The sequence below is a fragment of the Lacerta agilis genome, chromosome 10, assembly GCF_009819535.1.
Source record: "Lacerta agilis isolate rLacAgi1 chromosome 10, rLacAgi1.pri, whole genome shotgun sequence".
Lineage (NCBI taxonomy): Eukaryota > Metazoa > Chordata > Lepidosauria > Squamata > Lacertidae > Lacerta > Lacerta agilis.
The window spans coordinates 47,934,684-47,954,017 of NC_046321.1; positions in this window are offsets into that span (position 1 = coordinate 47,934,684).

Sequence of the window (19,334 nt, forward strand, 5' to 3'; positions counted from 1 at the left end):
AATTTAAATACAGATACCACAGGTTGCTATGATAAGTTGCCCTTTCCACAGCTGTTCATTGGAGCTCTCAGTTGACAGCATGCGATTATGTTGACCAGGGTTTGCAGATCTGTCCTCTTAATGAATAAACTGTTCCATTATCTTTTTTCCTAACCTGTCTGATTTGTGAGATATAACTGCAAACAAAGCAGAACTGCATATGGTGGTTCCTTTCTAATACACCATTTATGTAAATTGCTGTGTGTGTACCCTTAAGTAATTATGTCCACATTATCAAGTATTGATTCCCAGTTGTTGAAAGACAGCTTTAATGCAAAACACACAGCGCCTAATTTTAAAGTGATATAATGGAACACGGATCAGTCATATTTAAATCTCCAATGAACATGTTAAAGAGTTTCTTTTTGTTCTCTCTTGGGTAAACCCTTTGTTAAAATAGAGTAATTATTTCTGGTGATGGAAGCACTGATATCATCTAGTGGTTTTATATGAGTTTCTCAGTGCACACACTATTATTATTTCATTAAGGCATATTATGGTAACACCCTTTCACAATAAACACAGGGACTGGGGCTTTTCATAGAAGTGTAGACTTTAAGAGAAAAGAAGTGTGTCCCTGCCAAATGCCTAAGCCATAAACTGGTAGGATTTTCTTCAGCCATCATAATTTATAAACCTAATTAGTCATACAATTTTTTTTTCCTTTAAAAATCTCATTTCTGATTGCTAAATTTGGAGGGGCGAGTCTTCCCGCATGTACACAACGCATGTACAGGCAAATGATCTTAGTAAGACAGGCATTTTAAAATATATCTAAACTTGTGTGTATATAACAATTTCCACCACCCTAAGAATTTTCACCATTCATAATTTTCTGTACAAAGCACAGCAGCTGAGGGACTTGGGACAGCTTGGAAATTGAGCATAGGAACTCCACAGGAAGTTGCGTTATGCGAAGTCAGACCATTGGTCCCTCCTGCTCAGCCTGGGAGCAGCTTCCCTGCCCCCTCGCTCTTGTCCAGCTAGTCAGCAGTTTGTCTGATGCACAGCACAGCACTTTCCAGGCCAGTTTTTTACCCAGTGAGCTGGCATTCTTAAGGGAGAAAAGGGGCTTTGCACAACAAGATTACCAAATGAGCGAATGCTTACTGGAATCAGGGGGATGCTACATAAGTCCATTGACAGAGCTAAACAAGATTCGGTCACAAGGTGTCATCAAGCTCACAAATGGGTCTAAGCATGCCCACGATTGTGATTTGGGGCTTAACTTACATGACATCATATTCCAGATAATTACTGTATACAGTGAAGTAACTGAGCTAAGTCACAGTTAAAGGCTGATGAAATTATATCCAGCCCAAGTTTTGACCCTGTGCCATATGAACGGGTGTTCGTTGTCACATCTGACATGACTTCTTCAAGCCTCAACTTTGTTATTTCACTTACTTGCTAGGAACAGCAAGGCCAAGAGCAGGCCCGTCTTAGAGGAATCGGCCGCCCTGGCGCAGCGATCCCTCGGCGCCCCCAGCCTGCTGCCTCTCCGCCCGCCTCCCTCCCGCGCTGGCCGCCCCTCGGGAGGGGGGGTGGGCGGACTGCAAGCCGGCCGCCCTCGCCTCCCAGAGCCCCAGCTGGAGTGCTGGAAGGTCGCGCAAAGCCCCGCGCCGCTTCAGCGCTCCAGCTGGGGCTCCGGGAGGCGAGGGTGGGCGGCTTACAGCCTGCCCGCCGGCGCGCGAGTGCCCGCCTGCCCGTGGGGGCGGGGGCGGGTTGGGGAGGGGGAGCCCGGTATGCCGGCAGGCTCGCGGGGGCGCCCCTGGGGTGCCCGGCGCTCTGGCGCGCCGCGCCACCGGCCTCTATGGATGAGACGGCTCTGGCCAAGAGCCAACACAGAGTTGAATGTGCATAGACCCATTGAAATTAACATTAACAATTAAATTTAAATTAACAATGCTTAATTCTGCATTGGATTAAGGCCTAAAAATTTTTTACTACACTAAGTGAATGCATACTCTCTCATACATACATACATACATACATGCATACTTACATGAGCTGTTTTGTGAGACTTTAAGAAGAGCCTGCTAGATCAAGCCAATGATCCATTCAGTCCAGCATATTGTTCTCATAGTGTCCAACCAGATGCCTGTGGAAAACCATCAAGCAGAATTCAAGCACAAGAATACTCTCCCCTCCTGTGGTTTCCAGCAAGTGGCATTTCAAAGCATTGCTGCCTCCAACGATGATGGCAGAGCTTAGCCATTGTGGCTAGTAGCCATCGATAGCCCTCTCCTCCATGATTTTTTAAAGCCATCCAAGTTGGTGGCCCTCACTGCCTCCTGTGGGAATGAGTTCCACAGTTTAACTATGTGATCAGGGCCGTCTCATCCATTGGGGCTGGTGGCGCGGTGCACCAGGGCGCAATGGCCTGGAGGGCACCTCCACCCTCCAGCCCCGCTGGCAGCGCCTGCCGGCAGCGCCCTCCGGCTGCCCGACGGAGCAAGGGAGCTGGTTGGCCACGCCACGCCCTCTGGCTGCCCAGCAGAACACGGGAGCACGAGCCTGCCGGCCGCACCGCACCATCTGGCTGCCCGGCAGAGCGCGAGCTGGCCAGCCGCGCCCTCTGGCTACCCGTCAGAGTGCAGGAGCATGAGCTGGCCAGCCGCGCCGCACCCTCCGGCTGCCCGGCGGAGCGCGAGCTGCCCAGCTGCGCCGCGCCATTTGGCTGCCCGGCGGAGCGCAGGAGCGTGAGCCAGCCGCCCTCGCCTCCCGTCCTGGAAGCACTGGAAGGGCGCGCAGAGCCCCGCACCGCTCCAGTGCCACGCCCCTCATCCCCTGCTCGCCCACCCCCCTCCCAAGGGGCGGCAAGCGCGGGAGGGAGGCAGCGGAGAGGCGGCATGCCGGGGGCACCAGAGGGATAGCCGCGCCAGGGCAGCCGATCTCCTTAAGACGGTGCTGTATGTGATGATGCATTAAGTGGTACATTCTTTCATCTGTCCTGAATCTTCCAACATTCGGCAATGGAGGGTTTGCTATTGCTAGAGTTTATTGTTATTTTATATCTTACGGAAGTATTCCATGCGTCCTTTTCCAGTTGTAGAGTCAATGTTGTTCCACCAGATTTTCATAATGGGGAAAGAAACTTGAAGTATGGGTACTTCCATCCAGTCACCACCTTCCCTTTGGGCAAAATATGATTGTCGCTGGATCAAGATTTACAGGAGTATCATGGAAAGGATTAAGAGAGGTTGGGACACACTCTCTGCTTTTGCCAAAAAAGCTCTGCGATGATTTTGCAACAGCACCGGTTCCTAAAAGTAAATTGGCATCTGCGACGATCAGATCCCAGCAAACTTGCCTCTTCTTTCTTTTTCTGAAAGCTTTCCCCTTTGTTTTCATGAGCGCTGCTTACACATTCTGACACTACCTCTCCAAAGAATGATAATGACAAGGCTTGATTATAGCGGAAGTACAACAAAATGTATTACAGGGTACAAAAGCATTAAATGAGAGTGTTGCCATCTATCAAAGTGGAATTTAATAATATATACAAAAATGGGGAAAACACTGGGAAGAAGGTATAGAATGCATTAAGGGAGTATGTAATTACAATGCGACTGTGTGGTAGTTCTGTTTTCTCAAATGTCTGAACGAATTTTCTTAAAAGCTGATACCCATTAAGCAAAGCATAGGACTTGAGCCCAGCTCAGCCCATTTAATCTGTGTTGTGGATACCATTCACAATGCGTCCCAGTATGCAACCATCCATTTTGCTATGAAACTATTCAAAGTGCGAGAGATACTGCTAATCAGAGCAACTTTCCCCCCAGGTATTTTTTCTTAGCCAGCAGGCACAACGCATACATAAAATACCGGTAGATTTTACCTTCCCTGGGCAAATAGAAAAAACAAGCCCTTTGATAATGAAGCCCAGTGAAATCCAGCATCTCCTACACTACAGGATAAATTCAACATTTATTGCAAATAGCTTTAGCCATCCCTGTATGTATGCTGAACAGGACTGTTGCTAGGTACTTAAAAGTCTTGGGGGCACATGATATAAATCTGCATAAAATTTCCATATATTAATTTATTTGAATAGATGCAAATTTAGGTTGGCTTTAGGCTGTCAGGGTTAGCTATGGGCTGCCAACAGGATTTCCTGGGTTCAGCAGACTGTATATGGATTACCGGTAACCCCTCTCCCCACTATCTATTGGCAAGAACTGCTGCTTTTGGCTATATTAAAACTAAAACAAGTTCCTCTGCACATATAATTAATATGCTGGGTGGCTGAGTTTCACTACACACTAAGCTTTGTAGCACATACAGCTACCCTATAAGCAAAGTCAAAAAAGTTTAAAAGTGTGGGAAAGGAACAGGAAATCCCAAAGACCCAGATCTTGGGTCCCCAGACCACCCCATAACAATGCCCCTGGTTTAAAATATTGATATTTCCAGTGTTATTCCCAGCCAATGGATTGGATCCAGACTCTATTCACAGCATTTTTAATTGAAATAGCTTAAGTCATAATGAACTGTTCCACTGATTTCAATGGAACTTAAGTGCAACTTAAGTCTATAATCATTTCATTGTCTCTCTTCACATGGCACAGAACGGGCTTTTTTGCATTATCAAAGGTTCAAATGTACATTTGATGTGAAATGGCTCGTCTCCACTTTCTGCCCTGCCACAATAACATTCACAGATGCCAGAAAAAAGTCTCAGTTGTTTTTTATTGCCATGTGCGAAAATGGCAGTAAAGACTGCGGGGGCCGGGGATCTTAAACCATCTCTCCATAGAGGACGAAATACATTGTGAAGCAAGGCATAGCTCTGCCACTTCACACACAGTATTTCTTGGGAAGGACACCAGAGCATCCAGATGACCCCCCCCCCCCAAGAAGTTCTGGATGGGTGATAACTTACTTTTTATTTGCTAGAATTCTCCTAACAAAGAAACTGTTCTCTTAAAATGCTACCCCGTGGAATTTCCAGGGAAGTAAGGAAGATGAAACATTTTATTTTATATAAATGACAAAATCTATAAGGAAAATATGTTTCCTTATTTCGAATCCAGAAAATATTTGTGCAGAGTACAGCAATTTCAAAGTAGGTCAATAACTGGTTCTAAATAGGCAGAGCTATACATTTATTAAAATCACCTCCAGACATATCCCACTACAGTGTTGCTTAATGTTACAACACCGATTCCCCAGAGAAGCAATTCCCTAGTCACAAGATATCATAGTTAAAAATTAATTGGAGGAGTTCACATTTTCCATGTCCAGCTAAGTCACCTCTAGGCCTTCAGCTCATTTCTTTTGAGAACTCTGTTTTCAAAGTTTTCCGGCAATATCAAAATATTGTCTCTCTGTCTGGGAAAGCCGGATTCCTTGATTTGCATGCAACTGTAGACTGATTCATCTCTAATTCTAATCTGCTGGAAACAAATAACTTCTGTAAACTGTTATTTCCAAAATAAGAATATGTAGTCTACTAGAGTCCCAATTGTAGGACCTGGACTTGGGTCCAACTCCTACTCAAGATCAAATACCTGTAATGATCTCTTAGTTGCACGTGCAGTTGTGATGATGGAGGCAGAAGGTCAAAAGAAAAAACAAATCTGATTGCAAATTACATATGCTACAGGAGAAATCAGAAATCTGTGGTCCTCCAGATACCCATCAGAGCCATGCCTGTATAGGCAATGGTGAGAGATGATGGGAGTTGGTGCCCATCAACATCTAGAAGGCCACTTGATTTCCTATCCCTAAGCTGTAGAGATGATCCTGCAATATAGACAGCTGAGTGGTGCATCTCTTCCTTTCAGGACAAAGGTTCCTGGACTGATCAACCAATCTGAATCAACAACAGTTTATTGGAACTCTCATTAGTGTGAATACATGCCTTCTTCTTTGTGTGAACACAAACGTTCTTAGTTTTAGACCTAACCATGAAGCAACACACACAAATATAATTATTATTATTATTATTATTATTATTATTATTATTATTGAAGCAGCACCAGTTCTCTCCAAAACCTGCTTTACTTTTGATATTTGAAGGAATAAATAGGGACATTAAATCCAAAGAACTACTTACCTTCCCGATTCTCACAGCAAGGCTATAACTCAACGCTGAACGACATTTTCCAGTTTCAGTATTACAAACTGGTGGAATAATATTTGGAATGTTGCTCTTCAGGAAAAACTTACATGGCATCTCAGGTTCCTAAAGGGAAAGGCAAAACCAGGCTGGTAGAGAGTTTAGACTTTAGACATCTGGACACTTTGGACATCTGGTACCAACAACTTGCTCTATACAGTACTCACCATGGCCAGAAGATACATAACCACAATCCCTCTCCTCCTCCTCATTTGACTCTCGACTTCTTAGTTGTCAACTTAACCACATGGATCCTTTTTATACAATAGCATGGAAACATTATCAACAACTGTTAGTGCCCAGTGCCTTATGTTTGTTTTTCTGTTAACATGTCTTCAAAATATTTGTTTTCAAACGCTGAATATAAATAAATAAATAAATAAATAAATACTAGAAACACCCCTTTGTGCTTTTGTGTGTACCACATGCACAGAGTTATCAGAACGGCAACTTAGACTGCCATTGTGGCAATGAAATATTTTCTTTGTGCAACACCTAGGAAATTGTAGGCACTTTCTTTTTTTAAGTAAACACATTGTTCGCACTATTCTGCTAACAACCCCCACCAGTGCAAGGATTTCTGCTTGCTCAATAAGACTTCCCCCCCTCCCCAAGTGCATACCACGTGTCTATTCCAGATCTACTCTAGAATGTTGAGGGAACCCCTAGAACAGCCTTTCTCAACCTTGGGTCCCCAGATGTTTTTGGCCTATAATTCCCATCATCCCTAGCTGGCAGGACCAGTGGTCAGGGATGATGGAAGTTGTAGGCCAAAAACATCTGGGGACCCAAGGTTGAGAAAGGCTGCCCTAGAACATATTCCACAAGCAGAAATCCTTGAACTGATGGGAACAATTGCTCTAGTGCTATGTTGGATTCCACCCAAAGTACAGTGGTACCTCGGTTTAAGAACAGTTCGGTTTAAGAATGATTCGGTTTATGAACTCCGCAAAACCAGAAGTAGTGTCCCGGTTTGAAAACTTTACCTCGGTCTAAGAACGGAAGCCGAATGGTGGAAGGGCACCGGCAGCGGGAGGCCCCATTAGGGAAAGTGCGCCTCGGTTTAAGAACGGTTTCAGTTTAAGAACGGACTTCTGGAAAGGATTAAGTTCGTAAACTAGGGTACCACTGTATTCCCTGTTTAGGGAAGTTTTTAATGTTTGATGTTTTATTGTGTTTTCAATATTCTGTTGGGAGCCTCCAAGAGTGGCTGGGGAAACCCAGCCAGATGGGCAGGGTATAAATAAATTATTATTATTATTATTATTATGGGAAAATATTGTAAATGCATTTGCTGAAATGATGTTACCTATTAAGAAAGCCGATAAACATGCACACGAAAGCTCATACCATACAAACTTAGCTGGTCTCTAAGGTGCTACTGGAAGGAATTTTTTATTTTATTTTGTTTTAACAATGACTGAGACACTCTACATTTCTTATAGTCCAGAGATTTATGAATATTGCTGAATATTGCAGTTCATTATACCAAGACAATGGATGACTTTAGGGGAAGTGATTACCACTATTTTATTTTATTTTAATTTCTCAACTTTTTCACCAAGGGGCTCAAGGTGGCCTACATTTTCTCCTGCTCACCATTTAATCCTCACAACAACCCTTCAGTTAGGTTAGGCTGAGAACTTCATGACCAAGTGAGGATTTGAACCCTAATCCCCCAGGTCCTAGTCTAACACCCTAACTATACACCACACTGGCTCTTAATGCACCGCACCATGCTGCTGTATGCAGCAATTATTTTTTGCACTTTTCTGTGTTTGTATTAGCTGCATGGTTTACTATCTTAGCTATAGAGGTAGCTGTTTTCAGCAAAAGTGGGTTGGTTCTTACCAAAATAACATTGTTCTAAAATAGATCCACTAGTCAATCTTAAAAGTAACTCAGTCAAATTACTGGAAGGTGTTTTTCATAAACCAAGCGTTTCGTATTTAGAAGTATGGCTTGCTTTAATCGAGTTTCATAAATGTATTAAATGCTCTCTTTCACTTGGGCTTCCGTGTATTGCTAATCTGGAAAGTGTCCTGGATATTTAAAATTTGCATTTGAAAGATGAGATGATCCAAGATGCTTTGTTAAAAAAATAAAAAAATAAAACCTCAGCCTTTACATTTTCTAACTGGTTCTCAAATCCAGCATACTGATCTCTTTATAAATGCAATTCTGATAACAAGTTCAGTCAGGGTAGCAAAAGAAACCAGTATTGGGGGTTTTGTGTGTGTGTGTGTGTGTGTGTGTGTGTGTGTGTGAGAGAGAGAGAGAGAGAGAGAGAGAGAGGGAGAGGGAGAGAGAGAGAGAGAGAATTGGAAAGAATAATGTTGTGGAAAGCTGTTTGATTATCCAATACTCACCCATGAAGCTTAAAAAAAAATAAAACTATGAATGCTTTCAGATGATCTGTTAACAGTCCATTCATATGGTGATAGCTCATGGCAGCTTTCCTCCTACTGATGGCCTGCCACCTCTAACAGATTAAAAGGCTGTTTTGCAAAAGACCAGGTGATCATGTGACAATTGCCATTTTCAGATGAATTAACATGGTGGTTCCACACCTAGTGGGGGTGAACTATTGGGCTTTCATACACACAGAGGGAAGAGAAGTAGAAATGATAAGTCCTGATTCACTGTGGATTTGAACATTTGTGCAGTAACCTTACTTGCAGATATTGAAAACGTTCAAATACTGTATGTGCAGGAATTGCTAAGTGGATACCTGATGGTAAATGAGAAATAAGTTTAAAAACAAAACAAAAAGGCTATTGTAATTTAAGGTTAACTGTAAGGAATGGAACGTGAACTAGAAATAGCTAGGAAAATAAAGCACCAGCAAGAGGAAACTTTGGACACATTAAGAATGGAGGGAAGGAAACCAACTTCTGGGGAAATTGTATTAAATTTGATTTAAGTTGTGGCTGATTTGGTAAAATTTGGAAAATCAATTAAAAAATTTAGCAAAATAAACCACATGATGGTTCCAATTTGTCCTTAGTCATTACAGTGGTACCTCGGGTTAAGAACTTAATTTGTTCTGGAGGTCCCTTCTTAACCTGAAACTGTTCTTAACCTGAAGCACCACTTTAGCTAATGGGGCCTCCCACTGCCTCTGTGCCGCCAGAGCACGATTTCTGTTCTTATCCTGAAGCAAAGTTCATAACCTGAAGCGTTATTTCTGGGTTAGCGAAGTATGTAACCTGAAGCGTATGTAACCTGAAGCGTCTGTAACCTGAGGTACCACTGTATTCGGTTCCTTTTCTTTTTTGCTGTACTGGCTATTTCTTGCCCTATGTCCCTCTGAATCTAAGGAAAATATGTAGAAATGCACCTCCCACCCCCCACAATATTTTCTCTCCATGTATAAAAATCAGACTGAAGCAGTGAGCCGTCCAATTTGATAAGGTTATGGGCCTTAAACAGTGCGACCCCATGCATGTCTGCTCAAAAGCAGGTCCTGTTATTCCGTGGGGCTTACTCCTTGTAAACATGTATAGAACTGCAGCCTTAATGTAGAAGGAAACAGAAACGCCATGGCATTTTCTCCTGCTAAGATGTTTTTGCAGCCCCAAAAGCAGTTACATCCCCTACTGATTTCCTCGATGATCACAATCTTTTAAGGAGTAAATGAGAGCTGCAGCAATATCTATCAACTATATATAATACGCCACTGAGGTCAGGATAACATCGGACCCATCTGCCTCAAGGTAATAAATATATTTTCTTGCTCTGAAAGCATCCAGCATCAATAAATGGATCTCCACTGAGTTCAAACCTCATGGAATGGCAGATAAAAGCTAAGGACTCGAGACTTTAACCTTGATTGAGCAGCTGATGTGCTAACAAACTTCAGTGGATAACTGAGCAGCATCGCAGGTGGCTAAGCGTCATTTGGAAATCACCAAGGTTTTGAAGCCTATACAGTGATACCTTGGTTTACAAACAGTCTGGTTTGCATGCGTTTTGGATTACAAACACGTCAAACCCAGAAGTGCGTGTCCCAGTTTGGAAACTTTTTTTGGATTACAACCCCCCCTTTTCTTTCTTTCTTTTTTTGGGGATTACGAATATTTTTTGGGGGGAGGCCCCATTGGCGAAAGCATGCCGTGGGTTACAACCTGTTTTGGTTTACAAACGGACCTCCGGAACAGATTATGGTTGTAAACCAAGGTACCACTGTACTTAACAGATGCATAATTATGAAAATCCATAGGTAGTGTACTGATTTAGCTGGAGGATGTGCTCTAATTTTTTCCCCACTGGAAGATATTCTGAATATATATATATATATATATATATATATATATATATATATATATATATAAGATTTATTTTAAACATGGAGCTTTATCTGCAACTGTGGTTGTTGGTGCAGCTTTTAATTTTAAAAATGACAACAGGAGCCTATGCCTTCTATTAAGTAGTGGGTGGACATAACAGACAACACAGCAATTGTCCAAGCAGCTCTCTTTATTCTCAGGCTGGAACAGAACTGAACTGAAGGGCTGAGCCAGCCTGCTTATATAGCACTCAGTAACAAGCAACAGTAGCAACTCTCTCTCTAGCTACCCAATCCGTGAGCAGCAATCTCAATCCTTCATTTGCATGTGCGGACCTGAGTGAGAACTGCAGCCACAGTAGGCAGAGTGAAGCTATATACACAACACCCCTAGTGGCCTAGGGTGAGAACTTCAATACATAACACCTTCAAAAAGCAAAGATCCTGTAAAATGCTCTGAAAGTTTTGGGGCCCAAGAGCAGTGTAATGTATACATTTAGTAGAATAGAAAGTAAAATAAGAAACAGAGCAACCCCGTTCTCAAGAGTCTGAGGGGCTATCGGGTTTGGCAGAAGCCCTGTTGCTCCAACAGGATGCAAGATATCTTGCCACCATGTGAAAAAGGCCAGCACCCCAAATACATCCCACATGCACTCTATTCAGCTGTTGAAGATATGCTACTGGGATGACTAAAACGGGTTAGAGTTATGAGTAGGACGGGGTGGCACCTGGGAGGAGCACTTATGTTATATCACATATTCCTCCAGACCATGACCATGTGTCTGTTGACGGTGCAACTTCACACCAGCCCCAGCTCAGGGCTAGAGCATCTCTCTCCTGCATGCAGAAGGTTGCAGGTTCAATATCCTGACATCTCAGGCAGGACTGGGAATGACCTCATCATAAACCCTGGAGAACTTCCACCACTCACTGTAGACCAGGGATAGGCAACCCTCAGGCCTGGGGGCCAAATGTGGCCATCTCTTTATCAGATATTTGAGACTCTCTCCTGGTCACACACCCTCTCTGGCCCCACCCCCTTTCTCCAGGCCACACTGGCCTGGCTTTGCATCCCCCTTGAGCTTGAATGTAATAGTGCTTCTTGCTTGCCTGTATGGGGGAGAGTGTCATAGCCCTATCCGAGTCCTGATGCCAAGCAAGCAGTGACTAGGAGTCTCCAAGGAACTCTTACCTGAAAGCAGAATCCATATACAAAGTTAGACAGTCCAGAGGCCAGGGAATCCAGATGGTCACAGAACCAAGGATCCAAACAACAGCCCAGCTGGTTAGATCGTGATGCTGATAATGCCAAGGTCACAGGTTAGATCCCTGTATGGGACAACAGCATATTCCTGCATTGCAGGTGGTTAGACTAAATGATCCTCATGGTACCTTCCAACTCTACAATTCTATGATCCAGATGGAGAGCAGGAAGCAGCAAGGGTAGGACCAGGAACTACAGGCACTGTTTCCAGCATCCGACTGCTGCTGAAAGCTCTGCTTACAAAGGCTGAAGCCAGATGGTCCTCATCAGTGCCTTCTCCTCTGTGAAGGCTGATCAGCTACAGGTAGAATCACTCTGCTTTCTCCTCCTTTGGGCTGTTGTCCAGCAGGCGAAGATAACTCTTCACCCATGACACACAGAGGGTGACTAAATTAACATGTGTGGCTCCACCTATCTTTGGCCCTGGCCCCACCTACCACAGACATGTGACCCTCGGAAAGCTGCCTAGAAGTTAATGCAGCTCTTGTACGGAAAAAGCTTCTGCTACCCCTGGTGTAGACAGTGCTGAGCTAAATACAGTGGTACCTCAGGTTAAGAACTTAATTCATTCTGGAGGTCCGTTCTTAACCTGAAACTGTTCTTAACCTGAAGCACCACTTTAGCTAATGGGGCCTCCCGCTGCCGCTGCGCCACCAGAGCACAATTTCTGTTCTTATCCTGAAGCAAAGTTCTTAACCTGAAGCGTTATTTCTGGGTTAGCGGAATATGTAACCTGAAGCATATGTAACCTGAAGTACCACTGTAGTCCAGTCTGACAGATTAGAGGCAGCTTCCCATGTTCCCATGACCTGGCTCAAGGAATTCCCCTCTCATTTCTCTTCAAGGAGAAGGAGGAAATATAAAATGACTACACTGACCATGAAGACTATTGCATGTCTAGCAGCTCACCCAACACTTGAGGGTGGATAACTGGGTTTTAGATGCACAGGAGCATCAGGTACTGCTTCTGCGGTTCCCTGAAATGACCTTGATTCTTGGCTACTTATCCCTACCTTCTTGTCCAATCAATAACGCACTTTTTCGGAATTCTAATCTAGGCTGTGATTTAATTTGCGGTAGTGAATTAATCTCCATCTCTTCTGTAACTCTGCAAGTCAATAACAATGTTGAAACTGCTCATCTCAATTTGCTGGTTGTACTTTGTATATGTGCGACCTGGAACTTCATTCTCTCGATGTCTCTTGGCTGCCACTCAGATCCGAGTATGCATACCCTGAGCTCTGTCAGCTGAGCATTCTGCCATGGGAGCCCAGCTGAGATTTAGGGCAGATCTACACTCATGTTTTTTAACGTTAAGGAAGGGTTTTGATAACATAGATGGATACATGACATCCTACTTTTTGCGTTCATAATGTGTTAATTCCATGTCTTTTTTATCACTTAATTTTTTCATGCTACTGTATCAGTACTATATCTGCTATATGCGCAGATAACACGGGGACAAATAGAAGAAGACGCCTTCACCCAGGTATGGTTCCCCTTTATCACATCCACAGCCCAACAAGACAGCAACAAGAATCCACTGACAGCATACAAATCAATCTGGCTAATCTGATTCAAAAATACACACACCCCACTCACACACAAAAACAAATCTCACTACAGCCAACCAAAGACAACCAGCCACACCCTAAACCACCCCCAACCTCCCTGACCACCAAGAAAATACACCAAGCGAATAGTAAGAGAACCCACACAAGTAACGTTGACAAAAAACCCCACACATACACTAAGTAGAAGAATAAAAGCATAACCACCTGACCCCACCCTACTTACCATCCCCCCTCTTTCCCCCTCTTTTCTTCCTAACCAAATAATAATAGTACTAAACAAGATGGGAAGCTTTAAACAAAACAGAGTCAAGCAGTTCTACCTGTATCCTATTTCCACTCCACTTGGTTTGTTTAAACCAAGGACTTGTACATTGACCACTAATAATGAATCATATGTTGTAGATATTATTGCAAATCTGTTATGCTATTTTTGCGATGTACAAATGACATTAGAAGACTTGGTCTTTTTATTTATACTGTTTATTATTCCAATGATCCTTGTTTATAAAATCCAATAAAAAGTTACTTTAAAAAACAAAAACAAAGGACACGGAAGGAGGGAGGAAGAATTAAAATGGGACACCAGAGGCTGGAGCAGAGCAACCAGCAACAGGGGAAGAAACAGCGCTTTGGAAAATTGTGTGGTTGGGCATTACTTGACAGGAAAAAGCTCCTACAGACTGACCAATAAGCACCACAGAATGTAAGTGCCTAGTATATAGAGACAGGTAATTCAGAATCTTGCAAAGGAAAACTAAATCTTATTTAAACAATAGTTTGTTGCCAAAGCAAATCAAGCTATTTTTCAAGAGTGCACATCCTTATGAAGGAGGAACTGACCCGGCTAAAAATATTTCCTATGAAAAATGTTAGCTCAGCATTTCCAAATCTGGCCAGGTATGTCACCTACTGATGGCTGTGTGAAGATTTGGATGCAACAGAGAAATGTTCTTAACATAATTAATGAGGAAATGATAGCAAGAAAAGAGTTTAGAAATGCTTGTACTTAATGCTGGCCACCTTGTCTGATCAGCTCGCTTGCAGATAAATGTAAGCATTCACTTTCTCTGGAGTCAGCTTGGCACCTTTGTTGACAATATAATTAGCTGGGGCTTGTTTCGTCTAGTCATTTTTAGCCCTAGATAAATCTGTCACATCTGAGACACAGTAAGTGCTGATTCTGCTGTATTCTACAGATAGATTATCACATATATCATTTTTTTTATAAAAAAAGATTATCAGATTGGCATGTAGCTAATTGTCTATATGCTGGCAACTGTTTAAAAAGTACAAAATGCATCTCTTTCTGTAGCATGTAGTCTCAGTTTATTTATAGCCTGTCTTTCATTGGGGTGGATTCCGGGATGGTTTACAAATATTAAAACTACATCATCCAATTAAAAAAGGTACAAAACAGCAACAGAACGAACAGAAGATGCAAGATAAAACAGCAGTATATAAATAGCTGAGTGACGGGCAGCGAAATGTCTTAGACTGGCAACGTTGGTTCCAGGTGGGCTTTCTAAGGAGGGCACTTCGAACCGGGGGACCACACCTGAAAAACAAAAGGCCTTGTCTTCTGTTGACATGAGTCTCACATCCAATGGAAAAGAGACTATAAAAGCACGGGTTTGGATCTTAACTTTCATAAGCGACATTTCACTCGTAGATTCCCTGCTGCCTCCTTCCAGCTGCAATCCCTGCACCCTACAAAAAGCTGGTCCTGAAATTGGGGAAACCCATCGAAATTGTGTTGGACATGGCACTACATGGGGCTACAGCAGACCCTCCAAGTGTCCCTATTTTCCAGGGGTGTCCCTGATTTAGAGAAGCCATCCTGGTTTCTGATTTGATCCAGGAATGTCCTACTTTTCCTTAGGATGTCCCTATTTTCACTGGAGAAATGTTGGAGGGTATGGAGTTATCCGACCTCCGAGCTGTCTGAAGGCAATTGTGGCGATCACACAGGGTCCCCGGTCGTTTAACGGACTATTGATCCCTGTGCCACCACGGCGCTTCGCTGCCACCAACCAGGATCCCCTCCCTGGTAATCACTGTCACAGTCAGGGTGTGATTTTAAACAAAATAATAAGTGTTTATTTTAAAACATCAACAAACTTAAGATATTGGTTACATTAGTATATATTTGTTCTTATCTCAACCCTATCCTAATCCTACGCTCACCACTCTACCTCCCCACCAACCCTCACAATCACCAACCACCCACCAACCAACTGCTTCAGTCAACTGCCCTTAACCAACTGCCCAACACCAACTGACTAACTCCAACTGCCTTTGTTCAGCTGCCCCTAGCTCCTCCTCCCTCTGTTTATTGGTCTGCCTAGGGTCAGCCACTTAACCCTTTACTTACTCCTGCACATTCATATATTCCCCAGGAAGGGCAAACACCACAGCAATCTTGTATAGCGAAGGGTTTTTTTAAAAAAAAAATTATAATAATGTTTTATTATGTTTTTATATATATTGGAAGCCACCCAGAGTGGCTTGGGCAACCCAGTAAGATGTGTGGGGTATAAACAGTAAAATTATCATTATGGAATGGGACCTCCCTATTTTCATAGGAGAAATGTTGGAGGTATGCTACAGCAGGATGGGACAATGAGTGACAAATTGGGGGTTCTCTGTTTGCAAGGAAACATAAGAGTGTTCTACTTTCACAATGGTAACTTTGGAGGAAACATAGGAAGACCAGAGTGGGGTGGGGGTAGTGAATCAGAGAGGCCCTGATGTTTTTTTGAGGATGCCTTATCTGTATTTTTAATGCCTCTTGATCAAAATATAATCTGATAAATGTGCCCTACATTTTCAGCGAAGAACAGCACATAGGTCCTTCTGTGTCAGGATGCACAAAGGCATCTTCTTCATAATTCAATATCCTCCGTTTTGTTCCTTTGGTAAATAGTAGCCCCATGACTCTCATATCCTTTCAAATATACCATTTATGTTTTTCAAGAGGTTTCTCCCAGGAAAAGGAATAAACGTCCACTTACATTCCTTCCTGTGCTGACTTCAGCAATATAAAAAAAAGGTTTTAAAAAAATAAAAATAAAATAATCCACAGAGACAACAAAGTTCTGAACAGTAGGAAAATTATACTTCTAACAGCATTTTGGAACATTAAAGTTCTTCGTATCCTAACAAGCATTGAAGATCTAAAAAATTTACTTTTGGTGAACGGCAGTGCTATGAATCAGCTTATCATGCCAAATAGATTGCAACTGACCTGCTTGAATGCAAGCTTGTGATTGCATGGTTCTTCCTAACTGAAATATAGTAAGACTAGTTTCTTAATGAAATTGCTTTCATCAAGTGCAAGGGGTGGGAGATTCATAGTATATTATCCTAATCACCCAGGATATATCAGCAGTGTTTTAACTGTCATTCACTCTCTCCAGAGGATTCTGATCATGGCAATTCTGCTGGATCTCTAACCAACTCACCAACTTTTCACCAAACTTTTAATTCCCTTCTGGGGTAGTCACAACTGTTACATGAAGTAAACAGTTATAGGTTTGTAGGGTAGATTGCCTTTAACTTGGCCAGTGCTAGAATGACACTTCCATTTGGGAAATGAGCAACCATTAGAAGACATCTTCTCTCCATCACGTTTTTTTTGGGGGGGAATCCTTCTGAAGGCAACCCCACATGGTAGGAGATGACCACAACCTTCCACATTACAATCAGTTTCCAGCATGTGGCAAATGTCATCTTTCACAATACTGGGGTGCATTCAAAAGAAATATGGACCTAGCAAAAAGACAGGTATGTGTGTCTATAGGACTGCAACCTCGGGATACAGTATTCCTTGATATCCTACTCCATGATGCCATTAGGAGGGGAAGGAAAGAATCATAATCTGGCAACAGAACACGGAAAAGAATGAGGAATGTCCATCGAAAATGGCCTGGACTCAGCAAGTTTTTCTATTATAAATATATTACACATAAAACTATATTTAAATGCTCAGCATGTCCAGTATTTGCTGGTGCAAAACTCTCCTCTAACAAGCATTTCTCACCACATAATCCATGCTATATGGTTTGCTGGTGTTTTAAGTGCAAAGGAATGGTTCTGTTTTTTGTCATTAAAGAAAAAGATAATTTGTAATGCAGATTCATCAAAAGCTTGCTGTAGTTTCTACAAGGTGTTGGTTTTTTCCCCTTTGCTTTTTTAAAAAGCAGGCTTAGCTTTTGGAGAAGCCGGGGTGCCGTTGTTTTTTGTAAATAACACAGACAAAAAAAGTCTTTATAAGATCTAATGGCAACAGATAGAGTTTCACGAAAGCAGAGGAAGAGAGGCCCTGGTTGGAACTAGTGGCTGCAGCCTCTGCGCTCATTCTTGGGCTCCTCTCCAACCCACCCTGAGGGCTCTTCTGTTCCAAATCTAATATAAAGATGTTTCTCTCCCCCAGACAGCTCCTCGCTACATTTAAGATTCCAGGACTTTGGGATTTCTGCCAAGGAGTGGGCAGAGAGAGGAATATCTGGCTAAATCCTTCACCCAACCTTGACCCTAATCCTGGTCCTTATACCATACACTCTATTTTCAACATGTGAAAACTGCACCAGGAAAAGTTTCTGAACTATCTTTTCCCTGTTCCCTGAGGCTTCTGCGTTGAGATTGCTGTTTCCTATTTTGTGGTGTTTTTTTTTTAAAAGAAGAAGAAGAACATATGCACATGTTTTTCGATGCTGTAGCTCAAAACCAGATGAGGGGGCTTGATGTGAATAAACGAGCAAGCAAAATGTGTTCCAAGCGGAATATCATTATCCAATTCAGGCGCAGGATTCGCAAAGTACTTTGGGAGGCTTTGGGAAATGAAGACTTTGTCAAGGATGTTTTTGAAAGCTTCAGCTGCTTGCTTTTACTGCCTCTTCCCCTGTGAAGCAGTGGAGCCACCATTGATCTTGTCTGCTCCATTCGCCAGAGCCTGCCTTCGCATGTAGGGGAAATCCCTAACAGACCAAGGTTTGAGACCCATTAGCTACCCTCGCCTGGTTTAGCCGACCAGTCTAAGCCGTTCCCGGGACATGGACGCTGTCACATGCTGACAGCTTCTAGGAGCCATAGGTGAGAGTTGAATGCAGGGTGCGGACCAAAGGGAGCAGGGTGGGGACCCCAAAGTGAGCATAGTGTGTCCCCCACCCATAGCTGTCAAGTTTCGGATTTGAAAATAAGGGATCAGCAGCCTCACCTATCCCGGGGACAGTCACATGGCAGTGGTGGGCGGAGCCAGAAGCAAAAGTGGGCGGCACTGGTGTGAATGCATGCAGTAGGCTTACAGTATTTTGGAAAGGCTGCCCGTGGGCTACGACGCCTCGGCTGCTCAGCGAGCTCCGGATAAAAAGTTACAAAGCACGGGCTGCTCCGTCGTATTGTAACATTTCAAAGCACCAGCCGCCCATTTTCAAAGGTAGCCAGGCTCCCCCCCCCCAGCTAACCCTTTTGTCTAGCTGAGGGGCTCGGCGGCAGCTGATAGGGGCTGATGCAGGGGGCCAAATATGCCCCCCTGTAAGCGCGGGAAATGGCTCCTGCTTGCTTTGAGGCAGCAAGGAGGTGAGGTCTTCCCAGTCCCTGGCCAGCAGTGGGAGGGAGAGGAGCTGCTTCCTTTGAAAAAACGGGAAATTAAAGGGATATAAAAAATAAGGGATGGCAGCGGGAAACTGCTTGAAATAAGGGAGATTCCCGGGGAAAACAGGATACTTGACAGCACTGTCCCCACCAGAGGTACTACCCCTCCCCTAACACCCCACCCTATTCTCACCAAGAAGCTGGCCTAGCTATTCCAACAACTGAATCATTCATTAAATTTTGACCCTTGCTGGATCCAGGAGTTAAAGGGGGCTCAGGCACACAGCCTAACCACCCCTTCAACTTGATGCTTTCATTGTTAAAAAGCTTTGGGATTTTTATGGGAAGTGGTTCATAAATGAAATTACTAATAATGAATAATAATAACAATTTTGGAAACATGGGGTTTTACACACAGAGAGCACCCCCTGCCCAATTTTGTGGCCCTGTGTA